Raw genomic sequence first — 22104 nt, 5'->3', positions numbered from 1 at the left:
GAGGAATTAGCGAGGGGCGTGCGCACTGAGCCGGGGCGCAAGCTCCTCCCCTTCTTAATCACCCAATCGAGGCACACACCCGCCCTAATCGATGTCATGCCTCCGCCTACCGCGCCGCGATTGCCAATTTTTTTCGTCGGCGAGATCCAAGAACGTGGGAAAGCCGAAAGAGCACCCTCGAAGTCGGAATTTAATGTCAACATACCCCTTAAAATTGGCGGCGGTTTGCAGCCTCAAGTTTATTTTTGTGTTGGATGAACACAAACATAATGCATATCGGTGTTGTGTACCTTGGCAGCCTGCGGCGCCACAAGAGGACGGACGCGCGCCAGAGAAAACAATGTTGACGGCATTCATATAAACCACCGCGAACTTGCCAGTTCAGTTCGCGAGCTGAAGGGAACACTCCCATCACGAGCTTTTGGTTTTTGGGCAGTCAAATGTGAAAGTTGTTGGTTGAGGTGTTGGTTCTTGTGCTACAGAGGAGGTGGACCGAATGCGACCAGCGAGAAAAAGGTATCGCTAATCGTTTCGTAAACAAATCACGCGGGTGTTACGTTCATGCAGTTCTGGTGACGGCGATGGCCGTGAGTTTATGGATGATGCCGCCTTCGGTGGTAGGGGAGAACCGAACGACACGTCACATGTGGATATATACACTTTTGCATCGATATTTGACGTAACATAATGTGTACCTATCGGTTTTGCAACACGATTTCATCACTTTCCATACACAGAAAAATTGTTGCTGCAATTTATAAATTTACACAAACCTAATAAAATTATTTCTACTTAATAATTTTTAAGATTAACATGCTAAACAGATCTAATAAAGAAGTTTCAAACAAAACAATGAGCTAGATTAAAGTTACTTCTAAAATGTTGTTAATCTACACGAGAATTTTGCATTAAAATACATATCTACCTATCAGAAATAGTTACAGTTTTTAAGAGTTAGTCCTACCTACCCAAAATAAATTAAAAGTTTTCAATTTTTTTTAAATATACAAAGTGAGACACATAATAACGAGATCCTAACAAATTGAAACTGCAACACAAAATACACATTTCATAGGCATCGCTTTGTAAATATTATTTCTACAAAACCTGCAAACATAGTGGATAAATTTGACAATAAATCTGTCAAATAAACGAAATAAATTGTTGCAAGTATTTGTGTTATTGTGGATAGAATCCTCATGTCTAGTGAATGTTCATTAAAGGCTGTTGCAGCCGCCAGTTCTTCTGCACGACAATTGGTAGCACCATTTAGAGCAAAATTTTAGGTGTTTAGAGATCATGATAATAACAAACTAACCAAAGTAAGAAGTTATTAGACGACTCACCATAGGTAGGAAGAAAAACAGAAACAAAATTACAACTTTAATTATTATTTCCATAAATGTACAGTTTTTCAATAAAACTTCGGTTAAAGTAATTTTTACCAATTTTTTGAGACATTTTTAAAACCAAGAAACAAGTGGACTTTTTAGTCGCATGTTGGTACCTAATTATAATTAAGTGTTAAATTTTTTATTTCACTTCCTTTCCTGTATTTTTACTTCACATACCTACTGAATTTAAAAACAAATTTAGCTTTAAATTCAATAAGTTTTACATCACTTTTGGTGCCATTTTCAAAAATGGCGTTTAATTTTGTTCATTTTCTTTATTCCTGTTTCTACAGTCATGTTCGTCTTAGTTGGTGTTTTGATTTTTTTGTTCTTAAAAGTTATATCTAATCTTATTTGAATTTATTTGAACGAAAAAAAAAGTGCCTTCAAGCCTACAAGCTGAATTTTTTCATAAAGTAAAAACAACAACAACAAAAAACTAAACTGTTTATTAACTAATATTTAGAATAACGTCCACCAATCAGTAGTCGGGTAAAAATCTAATTCAATTTTCTGAACCCTACAGTTCTAATTTTTATTATATTTTTAAAAAATAGTCAATTTCTTCTAGACAATCGTACTTCAGTCAAATTTTTTTTGCGTGTAGCAATGATATTAAATAATTAAAAAATACATTCTGTATGAAAATAGGAACACTTCCGACGAAATTTATACAGGCTGTCCCAGAACTCGTGTACCCAGAGAAAAAAGGCTTATGGAGGCAACAATTCTGAACCAAAATTTCGAAACAAACATTGTTTAGCTTAAAAAATAACCAATCTCGAAACAGAACAGTATTTGAAAATCGGTAACTATGAACACATACTCTCATTTATTCATTGGTCAGATGAACATTACACTTTCGTTGCCTAGGATATTTAATTCCATCTCTAGAAAAAGCTTCCGGGATTGATTATTAATTTTTTATCCTTTCTCGAATACTATTAAACTTAGTCAATTTTTGTTTTGAAATTTACCATCTGTATTGCTGTCGGCACCCTCCTTTGTTCTATGAGTCATGAGTTCTGGGACAGCCTGTATATGCAGCTTCTGGGTCATAAGTGAAATAAAGAAACTTAATAAAATTTAGGTATACCAAAACCGGGCAGTTTTACTGGAATAAATATTATAAAATTGGTTTCTCACTTTTTGAGGACTGTTTTTGTTACTACAGTTTTTCGTCCTTTTAAGATTGACCATGGAAAAGCTAGTAATAATGGCAAGTAAAAGTTATTTTGGACGTTAAAGTCATTTGATTGTCATAAAGTGTAAAAAACCTTTTATTATACAGGATGTCCCAGAACTCATGCCTAGCCGAAAACCGGGCATATCGGGAAAAGCTGTGAATGTGTAAATTGCTGAAAAAAAAGTTCCAATTCCAACAGAAACTGAGAAAAGACATGACAAAGTTGACCAATCACAAGGCCGCGAGGACATGGTGTGGAGGATATACTCGCGTGTTGCTAAGAGACCAACATTATTACCTAGCAACATTATTATTATTTGTGCTTGAGCTTCTAGGATTGGTCATTTTCGTTAAACAATTTCTCAGTTTTAATGCACATCAGGACAAAACAAATTGCATTTTTGGCGTCCAGATTGCTGTCGGCATCCGCCCTTTTTCGGCTAGGCGTGAGTTCTGGGACACCTGTATATGTTTGTCACATTTACTGTCACTTTCCACAAAATCACTTGAGTTTCATATGTCAAATTCGCAGTAATGAATACTACACTCAAATTCTCAAAACGTCAAAAAAATTACGTTCAAAAGAATTTCAGTTTAGAGAAGCATATTAAAAAGACAATAAATAAGCAGACAATAATAAATAAACGGAGCTTTTTCATTTCTACAAAGAATAATCAGGAAAGTGTTCTCTATTCGTTAATTGCAAAGATGACAAGACGTACTATTGCCATGTATGCAGTACCAAAACGGTGGCATAACTTATTATTATAGCGATTTTTTTAAAAATTTGTTGAAAAAATTAAAGAGTTAAGAGCAAAATGGCATAATTCGAAAACTCCATTCATTGTGACCCAAATGGACTGAAAATGTGTCGAAGCCATTTCCTATCTATCTATTACAAAAAAAAAGTACCTACTTAATAAATATGAATATATGAGATTAGTTTAAATGCGACGCGACGGGTAAGGGATTGCATTCATTTAGGTATTATTAGTTTCGATATTTTGTAGTCAATGTTGTAAGTTGATAATACAAATTTATTAGACGTACCTGAAAGAACATTTCCTTTTTTCATGCATAATAAATAACATTGCAATTTGGTGTACCTAATTTTCGAAATGAACATTTTAGAAACGAATAACCGTATTTTCAGTTATTTTGGTTAAATCTTGTTTTAGATTTATTGTTATATTTATTAAGTAAGCTACGAAAATATTCTTATTAAAGCCTAATAAAAATATTGTAAAAAAGAACATCTTTTCAGTTACCTATCTATATGTATTATTCATAACTCGGGTCTTATTTTATTTTATCAACAGTTTCTAATTCTGGACTAATCATGATTAAGAGGGTAATTCTATGTTAAGTGGCACCGCCAAAAATGCAAAACTATTTAAGATTCAACAATTTTAGTTCAAGGACATTAAAAAATGTCTGTCACAAGGCTGGAATTAAAAATTAACTAATTTCAACTTCAAATACGTGGAATCTTGCAGTAATCTTGATAATACTTTTTTAGATCAATACACAATCATATAAGCCATTTAAAAAATATCCAAAGAATTTGTTCAATACGTATTTTCAAAATTATTTTTGTTCCTCACATTTGGATATCATTTTATCTCTCTATTGGTGTTCTTTCAATTCTTACAAAATTTTTAATATTTTGTGCAGATAGTGAAGACATGGTTAATCATTTAAAATTTAAAATATTGCACGAATCGTTTCACTTTTTCCAGCAGTAAAGTGTTTGCGCGACACTTTTGGGCCGATCAAAATGTCTCTCCTGGCAGTTCATATATTTTTTTCTATTTTACTTAATGGTCGAAGATTTATTTCATAGTTTAATTGTAATTGAATTGGAAATTCCTGATTAGAAATATGTCGACGTCGCGTCGATGTCATATTTTAAAAAAATCGGATTTAAATTTAAATTGTAATTTATTCTCCCGCTCATAACTTTGTTGTTTTTTAACCGATTCCATTCTTTTTTGTGGCATTTAATAGAGAAAAAAATTCCCTACGCTAATTTTGAATCAAATTTTGATAAACCTATTATAGAGGTCGTGACAGTCAAAAAGCAGCAAGAAGAAAAAACCATGCAAAGATATTTACTGCGAGGCTCTGTATACTAAGTCTACTACAATTTTATCAAAATGTGGGTCAGAGATTTAATTTTTCTATTTAAATTTATGAAAACGGTAAAAAAATAACAAAGTTATGAGCAGGAAAATATTAATTTTTTGATTTTTAAACAGCCTCAAAGTCTTAATTAACATTAAAAAAATTACATATTACGCTGGTCAATGTTTGATTAATTGATCTTATGAAATTACGCATTCAATTCAACAATCAGTGTCAATGATCAATTTTTACTTTATGATCAACTTCTACAACTTTAATTTTTGATTGTCAACTGTAAACTTCAATTCTAAATTTTTAAATCTTTCAGCTCTGTCCAGATTGGATTCAAAAAAGACTTTTCCGACTAGTAATTTCTCAAGAATTACCCCAGCTGCAGTTAGTACTCATAGAAAATTAAATAAATTAGCTCGACAGGTCAATTTGATATCTACATCAACAATTCCAATTTAGCCAAAAAAAAAATCAAAACACTTTGATAACTTATCATATCAAACATTTTGTCTAGTCGTAGTTACAACTTTAATTAATCTCAGTTAAATTAGAACGGGCTAGCAATTAATTGTCTTTAATTAAATCAGCAAAATTTACAATAATTGTCACCAATTCAACACATTCAGCAATATATATCAACGAGGAAGATTTGTTCAGTGATTCAGCTCACTTTTTTCAGTTAAAAACTGCACAATCACTTAGTTATTATGATAAACTTCATCCTCTGCTGGTTGAATTCAGTATAATGAATTCTTTTTTTTTAAACTTACATGTTCATACGATTCAAAAAATTTCAGATTTAGTTATTCTTGAAAAACAAAAGCAATGAAAACGTAGAGCTTAGCTTGAATTACACGGCCGAAGCTCGTCAAAGCTTGCTAAAGCTAATGGCCAATTATCATTGCTATCATTACGTATTTATCAATTATCCAAAATATGCGAAAGTACCAATTGTAGAAAACGCTATTTAAATGTTTCTAATGACACCAAATCATCCCCTAACGCTGTAAGTGACGTTATGTTCGCTCCAACTGTCAAACATCTAATACAAACCAGCCCTAGTTTTTGGTTGATTTTGTTTTTCAAGGAAAACGAAAAATCTGAAGTATGTTGAATCATGTTATATAATTTCAGTAATAATTTAAAAATGCTCATTTAATATTTAAGAAAAGCAGTGGTCATTGCCTGAAAGCTTTTAGTCGGCAAAAGATAGTAATGCCTTTGTTGGCACGTTAAAAAAGCAATACCTACCTTTTTAATGAATCATTAATTTATTGCTAAGGAAAATATAGAACAGAGTTTAAAATTTGTATGTAAAATTGTGTCTAAAATTGACAAAACCGGCAATTTTTTTGTGATGACATCCGTTTCTTTCAAGTATTTTAGAAACATTATCGACATTAGCAATAAGTAGGTAGATACTTTATTAATATTGGTTCTTTAATAATCTTATTTAATTGCCTCTCACACGCATTTTTGGTCTATTTTATATCTTTGTAAATTTTTAAGTACAACTGAGTAAAACAAAAATCGGATTTAGAATCACAACGCCATATTACTTTTTGAGTTTCAACTGAATCAACTTTTTTTTTAACTATTCTGTCTCTAAGATTCGAAAAAGCGAAAAACGCTTTCGATCGCTTGAATTTTTTTGAATTGACTGAAGCTTCGGAAATAAAATTCGATCTACCTAAGTACAGATTCCTTAAAAATCAGCTATTTTTTTCAAATTAAGTATGAACTTAATTAAATGAGGAAACGGGGCATATTCTCTTCTTTCCTTTTTTTCTCTAAAAATGTTAATTTACGTGAACTGGTTAAAATTAAGCTGTTTTCATCACTAGCTGAAACTTTCAATTCTTCACATCTTTGAATTCAAATTTTTCGACGAATAAATAAACACTGTTTTTGTTCCGCGAATTATTTCTAAGATCTTCCGGTTTACTCTCGAATTGTTTTCTCCTTGGTCCACTTTCATTTGACCACAAATCAAGATAAATAAGAAAATATCAAAGTTTAAAAATTTAATCCTTCATAAATTGCATCGTTACATTGTGTTACTTTGCCCGTTTATTTGTTTCAATTTTTTTTATTATAATTCTGCAGACAGACGTCAGCTTTCATTTTTACAAAATTCCTTGCATAACTTTCATATAAAAACCAAACAAATCGCGAAAAGGTCGTACTATTCCGCAGCCAATAATAAACGGGATCTTAAAGTACCTACTCACGATAATACGCTCAAAATTATTTTTAAGTACCCACCTAGTCAATTAATTATGTTGTCTTATGTCTTCAGCAACGGCAAAGCTCGCGCCTACACCCGTCATGTCAAGAATATTTATCTCTCCACAATGAACGATGGAACGGTAGACGTAGTGGCTGCACAAGACGCGGCTGAACAAACATGAGGTAGTTACTATAGACTGCATTATTGCTGAAGGATAAAACCATCAGCTAAGCCATCAATTTTATACAGTCCCTGGCAATCCTGCCAGTCTTGTCATCGTATTTTCGTGTCTTTTGTTCGCAACAAAACATCAGCGCGTGCAACAATATTGTTATATTTTTCCCTAAAGGTCGATTTACGCTAATTTCCCATTCTCTTGAAATCAGACCCTCCACGTCTGTGTATAGTTCGAAAAACGAAATGATCATATGTTAACGTATGCGCGTCCTTGCTTTTGTCGGTAGCCGCCTTAGGAAGCTTTGGATTAACTTTTCCCTTCTTTCATTCCTTGATCCTCGTCCGCAGGCTGTTGAATATTTCTTTTGTTATTACAGTTTGCGGAAGCCACATATCTTCGATGGCAAAAAAAATCAATTTTACGTTTTGTTGCGAGGTGTTTGGTTTGCATACTTATATTGTGCAGATGACTTGGAAATGAAGTGCGTGGGAATGTTTAGACTTTTGTGTGGTTACAGTAGTGCGTCTAAGCTTCTTAACTTACCAAACACGTGGTAATGATGGAAAATCCGAATGTCTGACTTTTCAGAGAAGCGAGTCAAAAAAGCCGGAAATTACAGGTAGCGGCCGACATGGGGTTTTGACGGTGGGAAACTGTTTGAAACTAATGGGTGCAGGTGCATTATTCTGGTGGATTTTCATTAGTTTTGCTGTTTATCGTTGTTTTAATTAAATTCAGGATTAATTATTAATGCATTTTTTATACGTCCTTATCATCATGTCTTCTTCTACTTTTAGTATTATAATCTTCACCAAATTAACAAATACGAAAGTTTCAACATAACTGTCACTGAATTTATTCAGAAGTTTGCAGGTTTTTCGTTTGCAATACAAATTAATTAATGTTCTAATCCAAATTATGTTTAAAAAAATATATTTTCTATTAACTTTCAACTTAACCGAATATTTATTAATTTTTTTTAATAATTTAGTGCTGTGAATTGATATACTATAAGTGGTTTGTACGTTGAAGTATCAAGTTCATATTAATGTGACATAATAAAAGAGCTGTAAATTTGTCGACAATCTAATGAATCTACAGAATTTAGAAGTTTTGAAAATTTGAAAAATTCTAGAAGCCAATTTGTAATGGAAATAATTAGTCTGAAAAATAAAATAGACTGAAAAAAAATCGTAAACATTTTTTTCACAAAAATAATGTAATTTAAGATACTGAAAAATTGATGACAGTCGATGCAACTCAACATCTAATGAGGCAAGAATTTTACTACGATTTAAGGTATCAAAAAGAGCAACATGATTCAAAGAATTTTCAGGAAAATTTGTAATTTTCGACATGGAAATAACAGATTCAAAGAATCTGAAATATGTAACTCCAAAAATTTGACAGATTAAAAAGCTAAATTTAAACTATCAATTCAACTTGAGAAAATATTGAGCACCTTGAAAAAAAAGAAAAAAATAGAGGTAGTTATGTACTAATTTCATAATTATCTTAGTTTTTAGAGTATAGATGCTTTTTCGATTCTGTATGAATTTTCTTATTAATTCTGATTAATTTTTCATTGTATTTTCTAAGAGCTATAAATTGTAGAGATTTTTTTTTTCTTGTTAAATTATTTTCAAATATGGATATGGATATATACCTATATTATGTACTGACAAGTACAAACCTATATGTATCTAGGTTCTTCTCCAGAATCTCTTTTGATTTTCTTTGGCTTTCTGTACTTTCACTTTTCATTTTTCTTAGATTGTCTTTAAAGATTCTAGTTCTTTTTAGATTAGTTTTAATATCTCTAAAGTTGCTTTACAATCAAATCTTATTTTTAGATGTGCTTACATTCCTCGTTTTCTTTAAATTTTCGAAATATTTTCTGAATTCTTTAGATTTTCTTTAAATTTGTTTAATATTTTTAGATTTCCCTTAAATTTTATTTAAATTGATTTTTAATTTTATTTGTATTTTAAATCCTCTGATTTTTTTGAATACTTTTTGGCCTGTTGGAGGCTGTAATTTATAATAAATTACCTAGTTGTTTTTACATTTTATGTTCATCCTCCAACATTCTTATCTTCTTTTTATTTTTAGTTTAAATACTTGTTCTTTTGAATCATTCTAGATTTTCGGTTTTTTATCTTTGATTTTTCTAAATCTTCTTTAGACTTTCTATGTCTAGTATAAAGATACTGATACTATAAATAGACCTGTTTAAATTTTGTATATTTATTTTGAATTTTCTAGATTTTTATAGACTGCAAAATTATTGTGGCATTTTCTTTCAATGTTCCAAATTTTATTTTTTAATTTATTTTTAATTTTTTAATTTTAAAGTTATCTAAAGTTTATCTGAATTCTGATTGAATTTTCAAGTTCCTCTATAATTTCTTTTTTGATTTATTTTATACTGTCTTTAGAGTTTCTATATTTTTTTTATTATTAATTATATTGAATTTCAGCAGATTCAGTAGATTCTCTTTAGAATCGATCTGATATTTTTTTTATTGTTGGAACTCTTGATGTATCTCTTATTCTGGTTAAACTTTTTAGATACTGCTAACAATTTTTTTCTTTCTTCTTTAGATTGTGTATACATTTTTTTTTAAATTAAATTTAAATTTTGGATTTTTGTTTGTATTCTTCTTGAATATTTGAATGTGTTCTTGAATTCTCTTCATATTTTTCTGAAATACATTATACAATCTTCTAAATCTAATTAAATTTTCTGATTCTCTTTAGATTTTGTTTATTTTCTTGAGTTCTTTTTAAAACCATCTAATTCTTTTATCTAATTATTTCTTGCTTTATTTTTCTTAGACTTTCTCTTACAGTCTGTGGACATTTTCTTAGATTAGACTCTTAGACACCCCCAAAATCGACTTTAATTTTTATCATAACTTTTTGAAAATTTGCATTTGCTTACAGTTAACAATGTTCTAGAATCAGAACGCAAAAATTTGACTGATTTGAATATTTTTATCACCGGTAGTTTCGGGGTCGCGACGCCTTCAAATGTAATTTTAGCGATTGCAAGGGTTGTGGACCAAATCGCTAATTTAACTGTTTTTCAACATAAATGTGTTAAAAATATTCCAGTTGCCATTTTAGATTTTATGTAGTATTTTTAAAATTTAAGAAAAAAGTGCTCTGTTATCATATTAGTTTTATAAATTTATAACGTGAAAATTAGAAACGACGTTTATATCAAACTGTCAATATCTTGAGTCACAAAAGTCAAGTATCTTGAACCTAGTTCTATTTAAATTGTCACAAGTTTCAATTATTACTATTTTCCAATTTTTTTTCTGGTTTCTTTTACGTTTTGAGAATTTGGAAATTAGATGTTCCTCAGATTCTGTTCAGATTATTTCTATAGATTTTTTTGCATTTAGTCTAGATCAGTCCTTATTTTGCAAAAATTCTGTTTTTAGATTTTTCTTACATTTTCGTTTTTTTTGTTTTGAATTTGGACTTGATTTTTCAGGACCTATTTTCTTCAAACTTGCCTCTGCAAAGAAATTTAAAGAATGCTAATAAATCTGAGAACAAACATTGAAAAGCAAATCTAAATAAAAAAAGTTTTTTGCACAGTACCTATATAGAAAATTCTAAAAAAAATGAGCATCTATATTGCTAATTTTGCAAAGAAAAGACACTTTGTAAAACCCAAATATCTCGAATATAAACCAGTCCCGTCCCTATTTTGTCCAATTTAAAAATGTAATGTATTCTATCAGATCCATAAAGAACCCAGTTCACAGAACAGAATTAAATTCGTATCTTGCGAAAGCCCTCCAGTATTGCACACCCAATTTGAAAGTAGGAAAGAGGATCTGTGGTGGTTGCGGCAGTCGAGGGAAATAGAATAGAATTAAGAGGTTTTATCTGCGAGTCGAATGAGAGATCGCGCGGTTGGATGGTTAATTCCGGGGGCTCTAAATAAACACTGCTCACACGGAGGCTGAAGCTCAGGAGTAGCGACTCCCCAGACCCCTCTTGTACAAACATACGGCGCTAATGCCACTCTCTATTTGCAATGCAATTTGCCCCACAGAAATTACAATTAACAACCGAAAGCCGAGTGCGCTTCAGTTCACTTCGGTACGTCGACAGAAATTAAGCGAGTTTTTTACGAAGAAACTTTCAATGCTTTTAGTTTGAAACAAAATGTAATAAATCGATCTTACCTGAGAGTTAAATACATTAACGTCTTTATAATCATGTCTCTTCGCCGTCACTGAAATATTTCCGAAAGTCTGTCTAAATATTATTTCAGGCATTTCCTCGCTATAATTAAACCTCCCATTCTTCCATTCATCCTATTCAGACCGTAAATGCATTTTCCATCCAATTCTTGCGATTTCAACTCGTGAATGTCGTGGCGACGGACAATTAAGCTCTTGAAACTGAAAGTAAACATCTCAGAGGGTGTTTAGAAAGGCGGCGTGTTTCACGTGGATTAGGTAAACTAAAGGTTATCTGACCAAACTAGCCTAAGATAACTTTACCGGACCTCCATAAGCTTTTCAAGAGCGACTTGAAGAGATTGCTATGCTCTACAGACCACCTGTGATGATGAGATTCTATAACGAGGTGTGAAGGTTTGTGTTTTTATTTATTCGTGACGACAAATTTACGAGGTGAACGGCAATTATTACTTTGTCCCAACAACCAGAACGTCTAATCATTTCAAAGTGGTGCATTTTTAACATAAAAGAAGGGGAAAAAGTCATCGTGTCGAATTACATCCATCGGTCCAAATGTAGTGTAAAAGTGTCAACGGGAGGTCTGTGGAAGTTGTCCAGCTTTGATATGACAGTGATGTACAACATCTGCAGTCATTCGAGAAGTTAACCAGCGGGATATCCGGACATTCACATCAAGTTAAAACTGAGAAAGTGGAATGCTAAAAGCTGCCACTGAAGAACCTAAAAATTGAAGGTCTCTGGCGAGTTTTGCCATTATAAACTCTCCCTGTTTTTTTATACTTTCGAGCAAACGTTGTTTGTTTCATTGTAAACTTTGATTGTTTTCAAAACGAATATGATAATGCTACCAATCTCTCGACAGTTTGTGTATTTATTGAAGAAAGAGGAAACAAACTGCATCGGTTAAAGCACAAATGTCAACGTCGAGTTTGGAGATGGTGCAAACGGTGCTCTTCGCCAACGACCAATGTTATACAAATAGGAATGTACTAAATGTAAATATATCACTTTTATTTTTATTTACCCGTGGAGCAAAGATAGAGTTTGAGTTACGTTATCGTGTTTCAATTCGAATTCAACTGAGCGAAGTCTTTTCTAGATATCTTATAAAATTTTAATTAGAATGATTCTTTTGTGTGTCTTAATTTCAGTCACAGTACATAGGTATGTCAAAAACGACAAAATTTGGAAGTGGTTAGATTAAATTTAATATTTTGAAAAGTCTTTTTGCAATTTGGCAACGAAATATAATTTGTTTCTAATTCAGATTCTAATTCCTAAGAAAATTTTAATAATAGATTTGAATTTCATTTCGATTGATTGATTTGATTTCGATTTAAATTCTGGGTTTTGACCTTCGCAGATTCTAGAAATAAAAATAAAAGATCATTTCAATTTTTAGTTCGAAAAGGTTAAATCTGCTTCTGGTGTATGAATCTAAAGAGTAGTCTATAGTCCAGGCAAAATCGACACAAAAATATTAATAGATCGGAATGATTCTCATAAGGCTGATTTTTTGTGTGGACGTTCACTTTATTATTCCAAACAAAATGTCAAAAGTCCAAGTCGATAGGTGTGCTGCTAAAAAAGTTACGCGGTGGTAAATTAGAAAAAACAAATTTTTGCAAATGTCTTGTCACTGGTGATTCCAATGGTAAAAATACTTATTAGGAAAATTGCACCTTAAAGAAATCCGCTTATTTCGATGCTAAACGACGATTTCTCGCTGATTTTCGCCGTTTTCTGGCTCGGATATGCAAAGAAGAGTTCGAAATCTACAAAACCAAATTGTCAAAATTCTTAGAGAAATCCGCTTATTTCGATGCTAAACGACGATTTCTCGCTGATTTTCGCCGTTTTCTGGCTTGGATTCGCAAAGAATAAGAGCTAGAAATCTGCAAAACCATCAGTTTTTATCAAGATTCAACGGCTGAATCGCGAGAAAACGGCTAAAATCTGCATGAAATCATCAAAATTCTTAGAAAAATATGCTTATTTTAATGCTAAATGACGATTTCTCGCTCATTCTCGCCGTTTTCTGGCTTGGATTCGCAAAGAAGAGCTCAAAATCTACAAAACCACCAATTTTTATCAAGATTCAACAACTGAATTGCAAGAAAACAGCTGAAATATGCACGAAATCATCAAAATTCTTAGAGAAATCCGCTTATTTTGATGCTAAACGACGATTTCTCGCTGATTCTCGCCGTTTTCTGGCTTAGATTTGCAAAGAAGAGCTCGAAATCTACCAAACTACCAATTTTTATCAAGATTCAACGGCTAAATTGCAAGAAAACAGCAGAAATTTGCACGTAATTATCAAAATTCTTGGAAAAATATGCTTATTTTGATGCTAAACAACGATTTCTCGCTCATTCTCGCCGTTTTCGGGCTTGGATTCGCAAAGAAGAGTTCGAAATCTACAAAACCACCAATTTTTATCAATTTTTTAACAGTATGTGGTAATTGCTGAGATTAATCTTGCCCAAATCTGATAAAAATAAAGCTTAAGTGTGAGATGTCAAGGAAGACATACATTTATTCATTTTATTTCTTTCGCAACCTTCAAAAATTAGGTATATGAAGAATATACACGAAGAAATTAAGATTAATTTCATACGATGCTAGAAAATCTCGTGGATTAGACTTTTTAGATGAATTATAAATTATAAAAAAATCTCTATTTTAATGATGTTATGAAAAATAAACAGTTTATTATTAATTTTAAAAAAATTGCTTTATCTTGAAAACGGTTAGTTCTACGAAAAATATTATAAAGTTTTTTTTTGTTGCAAATTTGATAGAGTACTTTTATAATAGGAGTTTTAGCTGTTAGAATCTTCCATGACAAAATTTTTGCAAAGAATTGTTTTTTAACGTTTACCACCGCGTAACTTTTTTAGCAGCACACCTATTGGTGAGGACTTTTGACAATTCGTTTAAAAGAATAAAATGAAGGTCCACACAAAAAATCAGCCTTATGCGAATTATTCCGGAGTTCGTGATTATTTTGCCTAGACTAGGGTAAACCAGAGTTAGTTGGCGCAGTGTTGTAATTTTGATCCTATAACTTTTTTCATGCATTGAGCAACAGAGAATTGTTCTTTTTAGCTAATTGAGAAAGTGTGTGCAAGAATATATTGGTAAGTTCAAAAGCGAGCCCTCCAAAATTTTATTACTCTTGACGTTTAATGTCTATAACTCAGTGTAAAACGCATACATTTCAAATTATATTTGATTTTTCCTTGATGTAAATGTAAGACGTTTGTTCTATCCTAAAATTTGTGCTGAACATAGACTCATAAATTTGGGGTATGATGCGCCATCTCCTCCATTTGGGTAAGATGGCGCGATCTTTTTGGGGGCCCAATTTAAATCGTTTAAATTAATTTCTGTGAAATGCCTACCAAATACAAAAGACGAAGCAATTTCTTTCGAGAAAAGTGGTTTTCCGACCAGTTATCGGACGCAATCGGCATAATAAGCCGGGGGAACATGGGCAAGGAACTTCAACTATGGTTTCATGAAACTTATATTCTGAATTTTGCAATAGGTGTGAAAAACATATTCACAGTAAGAAAAAACATTAATATGTTCAGAAACTCTTGCGCCATCACACCTTCTGCAAGTGCGCCAACTCACCCATAGCACCCGGGAGAGATGGCTTTTTGCATGATCTCATATCTTTGATTAAAAATTCATTTTGCGTCTTTTTAAAGTTTCATGTTTAACTATAATAAAATTTCATTCAAATTTGTTTTATTTTTAAAAACAATTTTTTACGATTAAAAAAAAACCTGAGCCATCTATACCCTATAGTTCCAAATTTATAAGTGGACTGATTCTATATAGGTAAATCGAGTAATATCTATTTTTGAAGTAAGAAATAAAAAATTAAAAATTAAATTTTTGAACCCTTTTAGTCAGAAAAATAATTCATAAAACAGTGAAATTGTCAAACTAAAGCAGGTCAGATTCTTATCATTTAAAATTCAAAAAAAATAATAACAAACCTGCACCTTTCAATTTATTCTGCGTATAGTTCCAGATTTATACAGCATGATAATAAAATTTAAAACCAAGATAACTAAGATAAAGATAAAGATAAAGAGGTAAAGATTGATTTGTCGTTGCAAACGACATTCTTTTCTTAAAGAAGATAATTTTATTCGCCTTAATTTAAACTTAAATCATTTAAAAGTACTCTTATTTTATAAAAGGGCAATAATAACAGGCGTTCGCTGAAAATCAACCGTCTAACAGGTCCAGTTTTCAAGAAAAAAAAGCAAAAACGAAGCCAACATTATCAAAAATTATAAAATCATCTGCGACTATGAAATTAAGGTCAATTTTGGATATCCCTGACATTAGTTTCAATCTGTCGTTTTTCTTATTTTTCATTTAAGGGTATTGTCTAGTAATGATTAGTTTTAACCTACTCAGAAGTTTGTTTCGGCTTTCTTATGGTTTGTTATCAATGCATTGACACAGAAATTGTTAGAATGTGTAGAAATTCAAGCTAGTCATGTGGTCAGTAGATGAGCACAAAATCAACGCTTTTATTTGTTATTTCAAATAAGATATCTTACTATTAATCGTTTCAAGAAAATTCCAATTTTTAACGGCAAAATTGACTCATTCTCTTAAATGGCAAGAAAGATCCAGTTAATTTTTAGTAGGTGGATATAATTTTTCTACCTAACGTAATTGTAAACATTTTGAATAAATTTACCCGTCAAAAAAGTGACAAAAATTGCATTGTTAACGTTGAATAAGTTTAATTAACGTCAAATTAAGCCTTTCGTATTTAAACATTTTTATTTTAAATTTTATTAAAATCCGTTTACAAATAACAAAGTGCTCGAAAGTCTTAGGTGGGCCACCTGCACCTATAAATCTTCGGAAATGCAGTTTTTAAAAGTTTTCAATAGAAATTTGTTATAAACAGATTTGTATTTCACGTAAAATTTCGTGTAAAAAAAGAAATTTCATCAAACTTCTGTAAATAAACGAGATTTCATTCAATATACCCAATAAATAAACATAAAATTTGGTATCAATAGATTTAAGGAATGAATTTATAGGCCATTTTCAAAATTTTTTTTTACTTAAACTGTGAAATTTGCAAAACCGAGATAAGCCCGAAGTAATATACAGGGTGATGTGAAAAAGATGCCCATGAGTGGAAAATTTTCAGTTAAACCGTATTAAAAATCAAAGCAAAATTAATCTAAAGCATTTTGTCATTAGAAAATTAGGAATTCTCCAAAATTAAAATAATATTAGAAGCTATTATACAAATATTAAAAGTGTGTAAATGAGTCTCCTATAGCAAATGTCTAGAATTCAATTTAAATTCAAAATGAATCACCATCTTTTATAATCCAAATTAAATTTAATTTTGAAATTTTCAGTTTTTGTATTTATAAGTCATGATCATCATTCTGAACATGGCAATATTTAAAAAAACAAAAATGAACATTTATAGAAAATAGACTAAAAAACGCAGCCTAAAAATGTAAGTAAAACATTTACCTACGAATTGAACAAGGCCAATTTAGGTGAATGTAAACACAAAAGTATTGTTTAACAAATTATTTAACCTAATCAATATTATTTACATATAGAAAATCATAAATTTCAAAAGTTTCCTGAGAAATTCTGTACTACATAAAATTTCCCTAATTTCTGGATAAAGATCGATTGTTTTGAAACCACAAAACAATATGCGCCGAAATGCGTCCTATATTAATATGCAGGATTTACTTAATCCTTTGAATGCCACTCAACTCTGACGAGCGCTAGGACAAAAGCCTGCAGGAAATTGAATTGTTAGATATATGATGCGGGTATTTGATATTCAAATCTAAATTCGGTTATTATTTCAGCCATTGTCAGGCTCAGTTTTCGGCGAAAATTGTTTCACTTCGTCCCGACATTTACCGTCCCGTTTCTCCGCTTATTATAATAATAGTCCTCATCCTGTTTGTCACCAAATTACGTAATTACCGAATTTTTTCGAAACTGTTATAAACCAACAATAAACGCTTAGCTAAGCGTAAACTTTAATTTCGAATAGGAATAAATTACCGTTTTAGCCTGCATTTTTCGAAATGAAAAAATTCTCGAAATCGATATGTGAGTTTTAATTTTGACTGAATGTGTGTATTGTATGTGGGGAACCCTTAAAACAACAGTTGCGATGCGTCAACGCAAATGCCCGTCTAAAATTAAATTAGTGCATGTCAGTCCAAACGAGAGATAGATGACAACACAGAGGGCGGGATATATTTAACCTTTACAATGCGAAAATAGAGGTGTTTGGCTTACGAGTTTCATTTACGGTGGCGATGATGCTAATGAATTATGTGTAGTGGAAAATTAATTAATATCTTGATACTTGGAATTTTTAGACCACAACAAATCCATTGGTGATGAAACGGGGCTAAATTCTGATTTTCCTGCTGTATTTCTTCAAATTGCATAATCCGACTGTCACAACTTTAAGCTCGCCACTTTATTAACGTTTCACTGACTCTGAAATAACTTGCGTAATTGTTTATACGACTCACACAAATAGTTGACAAAAAAAGACCCTTTGAACAAATAAACAAAGATGTGCAGTAGTAGAAAAAGTATAGTATAAAACTCGCATAGAATGTCTGTCTATTGTACAAATGTTTATTATCATGCTTGTTGTACCGAGTTTCTATAAAAGATTAAAACATAGTAGAAGCGTTGAAAACAAGTCAAAATCTGCCGTCTTTTGATGAACGGAACTTTTAACATTTGACAGTTGATATAACTGGATGGAACCCTGTTTCCAATTTTGTCAATTTGAACTCAGAAATTGATGTTTTCAACAATTTACTTTCGTGCGTTATTTTTAATTAAAATACTCAACTTCAAAATTTGACAGTGTAAAATTGTTCACTATTTGAGGACACAGGATGTTACATTCTTTTATAGAAACCCTGTACAATGTACTTTTGAACTAGCCATTTCAGATTATTTTGGCTCTCACAATTAGGGATAAACAGAAGCTTCCGTAAACAAAATAAATGCCATGTAGTTTTCCAAATGCAAATTTCTTCCAACAAGCTCGCATATTTTATTGATCTTTGTTAATGTTACATCGCACTGTCCATATTCACATTTTCAGATTTTTGGTGTAAAACTTAAGCTTAATTAAATTATTCATGAAAACTAGACAAACTGAGGCTATGGAGGGCAAAATTAGCGTCGGTACTTTAATTTATTTAGGAATTAAATATAACAGATAGAAATAACAGAACTGTTTTCCCAATCATTTATTTATGTTTGTGCTTCTTTATAGAACTTTTTTCGTTTCGTCCTCTATCACATTTTCTCATGATTGTAATTTTGGGAAATTTTGTTTGATTCCTTTAATTTTTCCCATTTCAGAATTGCATATAATTTACATTGTGCCTATTGCAATTTTTTTAATAATTTTTATTTGCTAATAAAATGTAATCTCCATACGTTTTAAACCAAACCAAAATTATTATTTTCTATTGTCATCCTTTATCGTGCATATGCATCCTTGTAATTTTCTGTTTCTTTATTCGTTTTCTACTTATTTTTCTTATAATTTTTTTTTGTTTTATTTTTTGTTTACTCTAAAATTTAGACAACTGGAATCCAGAATTTTATGCTTTTTAGCTTTTAAAAATCTTAGATTCTTCAATACTTTTAGCGCGAGCTGATATCCTGAATCTTTTGTGAATTCATTATACTTTTAACATTGTTAAATTCTTTAAAATTGTTATTTTGAAATCTGTTTACAATTCAATCAATTTAAGGTCTAATCAAGAACATAAAAATTCTGGAATCTTTGTGAACTCACATTTGGAAAATTAAATATGTAAGTATATAAAAAATCTAAGAACCTCAAAACATTTTTACAACTTCAATGTACGCGAACTGAAAAAGTAATTGAAAATTGATCTTATGATCTACGTAGTTCCACGATTTGAGCTGTCAAGGTTCTATGAAGCGAGTTTTATACAGGGTCTGGCAACACTTGTGTCCACCCCCAAAATCGTCTTTAATTTTAAAGATAAAATTTTAGAAATTTGCATACGCTTATAGTTGACAAAGCTCTACAAGCTGACGCTAAATATTTTTTCACGGTTTGGTTGGCTTCGCGACGCCTAAGAAGTATAATTTTTAGCGATTTTTGAGTTTTTGCGAAAACATTCAAGAATTCAATTTTTTTTCAACATAACTGTGATACAAATATCTGAGTTTTGATTTTAATCTAATGCAAATTGTGTTTAAAATTTGCGTAAAAAACGTTTTATTAAGTTGGTTTTCAAATTATGACAGCGCAGTGGCAAACTACGTTTACACCAAAATTTCACAAGTCACTTCATTCACCTGTATGAAGGTCAATTTTGATTAACTTGAGCATGTTGCACTTTTTGGACATTAGAAATCGTTAATTAACATCGACAAAGTGACAATTTCACCAAGTAAGACTTTTGTTACAATCTAAAGCAAACGTGTAAACGTAGCTCCCAATTTTGACGTAATGAAATTGGAAACTAACTTGATAAAACAGCATTTTTTTTCAAATTTTGAAGAAAATTTGCATTGAATCTAAAATGACAACAAACGGAAACAAAATTTCGAACAGCAAATTGATTGACGTTTAAAAATTGTAAACTGTCCTTTGGCTTTATAACCTTAAAACTTATAAAAGACTCAGCAAGTGTCAGAAATTTACTTTGTGTGTCAGTCACAATGACAATAAAGCTTGATTTACATTGCAATGTCAAAAAGTGATGTTCGAAATTTTGATTCCGCGATAGTATATTGAAAAAAAATAAAATTAAATTAAATTAAATTAAATTGATATCACAAACCCTCACAATTAACTAAAAATTACATTTCTAAGGCGTCGCGACGCCAAAACTATCAGTCATAAAAAACAAATTTTTCCTTCAGTTTCTAGAGCTTTGTCAACTGTGAGCGTATGCAAATTTTTTCAAAATTTTATCTTTAAAATTAAAGACAAGTTTAGGGGTGGACACTAGTGTTGCCGGACCCTGCATACCCAAATAAAGTAAGAAAATATTATTTGATATTCTTGTGATTTTGAGATTTTGAGTTCGTTACAAATCCTCAGAGATTCTTAAGAATACAAAAGTATTCTTTAAGATCTGAAGATTTATAGATATTTTTAAAAATTTCTCGAGATTCTTTGAATTCATTAAAAGTCTCATAAAATTCTCATAAATTCAAAAGTATTCTGTGAGATCTGGAGGTTTCTTGTGATCATTAAAAATTCTCAAGATTATTTTTAGAACTTTGTAATTTTTTTTAAGATTTCGGCCAAATTCTGGGGATCTAAAGATTAAAAAAAAATTATTAAATTCCCTCTAAACTTTTAGGTTGTTTGAGCTGCTTATTATTTATAGTTTCTGGACTCTCTGAATTCTGTAATTATTTTTTTATATTTCTAGATTTTAAATCTGTCTTTAGAGAAGTAATTTTTACATTAGCTTAAATCATAAAAGAGAAACCAGTTATTAACAAAAATTTCAGAATCTTTTAGAACCTTTGAACCCATTGAATTAATCGGATATTTTTGGCATTTTGGACTGTGTAGGTCATCAAGTCTTCAAAATAGTTTCCAACAGAACGAAGAAAAAAGAACAAGCGATGTTAATAGTATGCGCATGGTGATTAAAGAAAATGTGAAAAAGAACTATGAGAAAGTGAACAACGATTGCAAATTGCAAATTTTGTCCAAATTTAATGATTTTCCCCATCTGTTTTTTTTTACGAAATGCCAAGCCACGAAATTACGTGCGATCAATTACGTCACGTCAGTTTTTATCAAAGAACGCCCTAAAAATTTGTCTGTAGTTTTTCCGAGGCTAATCATTCATCATGTTGAAGACACCGGAGCTGAGGGTATTTACGGCGACACGTGTACTCATTTAGCGACTACAAATCAAGCCTGAGCTCACGACATCTTCTAATCTTTGTTTACACTGCTTATTAACCGCAAATTATAACGCCCATTTTAACTTGTACTCACAACACATTTTTCAGAGTGGTTTTTTTGAGGAAATTAGATGGTCGTAAAACCTTAAAAATAACGTCTTAATTATAGTCGAAATTTTACATTGTGCTATCGTTATAACTGTTCTTATTGATTTTCTTTTTATCCGCCCCATTTACCACAACCCCAATTTTCACACCACGAACCCCTCCAAAGACACAAAACGCTTATTGACAATGGAAATATTTTATATTGCAGGAGCAATTCCAACAATGGTAGTCAACATGGCGACACGAACCAATAGGGACGTCTCCGGAATAATGACTGGGGCCGAGCCCAACAGTGGAACTCCGTTCTATCCACTTCACATATCGCGTCAATATTATTGCAGTGCCCCTCGTCTACTACCATTGTCCAGTTATCACCGCTTAAAACAACAATGGGGACGTTTGGAATCTACCTATGTTCGCTTCTTACGAGTACGTGAAAAACCAGATGGGTGACATCGAGGAATCTTCGATGGATAACGACCTGTCAGTTTTGTTAATGAACGTTTTACCAAACTAGTAAAAAAAATAAAAACGCGAAAGAAAGTGGGCAGTTTGATTTTTATTACCAAAAAATTTGCTCCAATGATATGAAAGTTTGCTATCGAAAGACGCTTACGCTCAGTTTAGTCAAAAACTTTTGATTTCTGCAACAACAAATTTAGTTCTGA

The 22104-nt window shown here is 31.3% G+C and overlaps 1 long non-coding RNA gene across 1 annotated transcript; it reads left to right on the top strand.

The window, feature by feature from the left end:
* Positions 1-279: 279 nt before the first annotated feature.
* On the top strand, positions 280-21979 carry LOC148178213 (uncharacterized). The gene is made up of 2 exons (XR_015769636.1): positions 280-516; positions 21645-21979. It is a non-coding gene; the product is annotated as an uncharacterized LOC148178213 (long non-coding RNA).
* Positions 21980-22104: the final 125 nt, after the last annotated feature.

Source organism: Gnatocerus cornutus, chromosome 2 (assembly GCF_029298725.1).
Source record: "Gnatocerus cornutus isolate USDA-ARS CGAHR chromosome 2, icGnaCorn1.1, whole genome shotgun sequence".
In the NCBI taxonomy this organism is placed as follows: domain Eukaryota; kingdom Metazoa; phylum Arthropoda; class Insecta; order Coleoptera; family Tenebrionidae; genus Gnatocerus; species Gnatocerus cornutus.
This window is presented reverse-complemented; position numbering and strand designations above follow the sequence as displayed.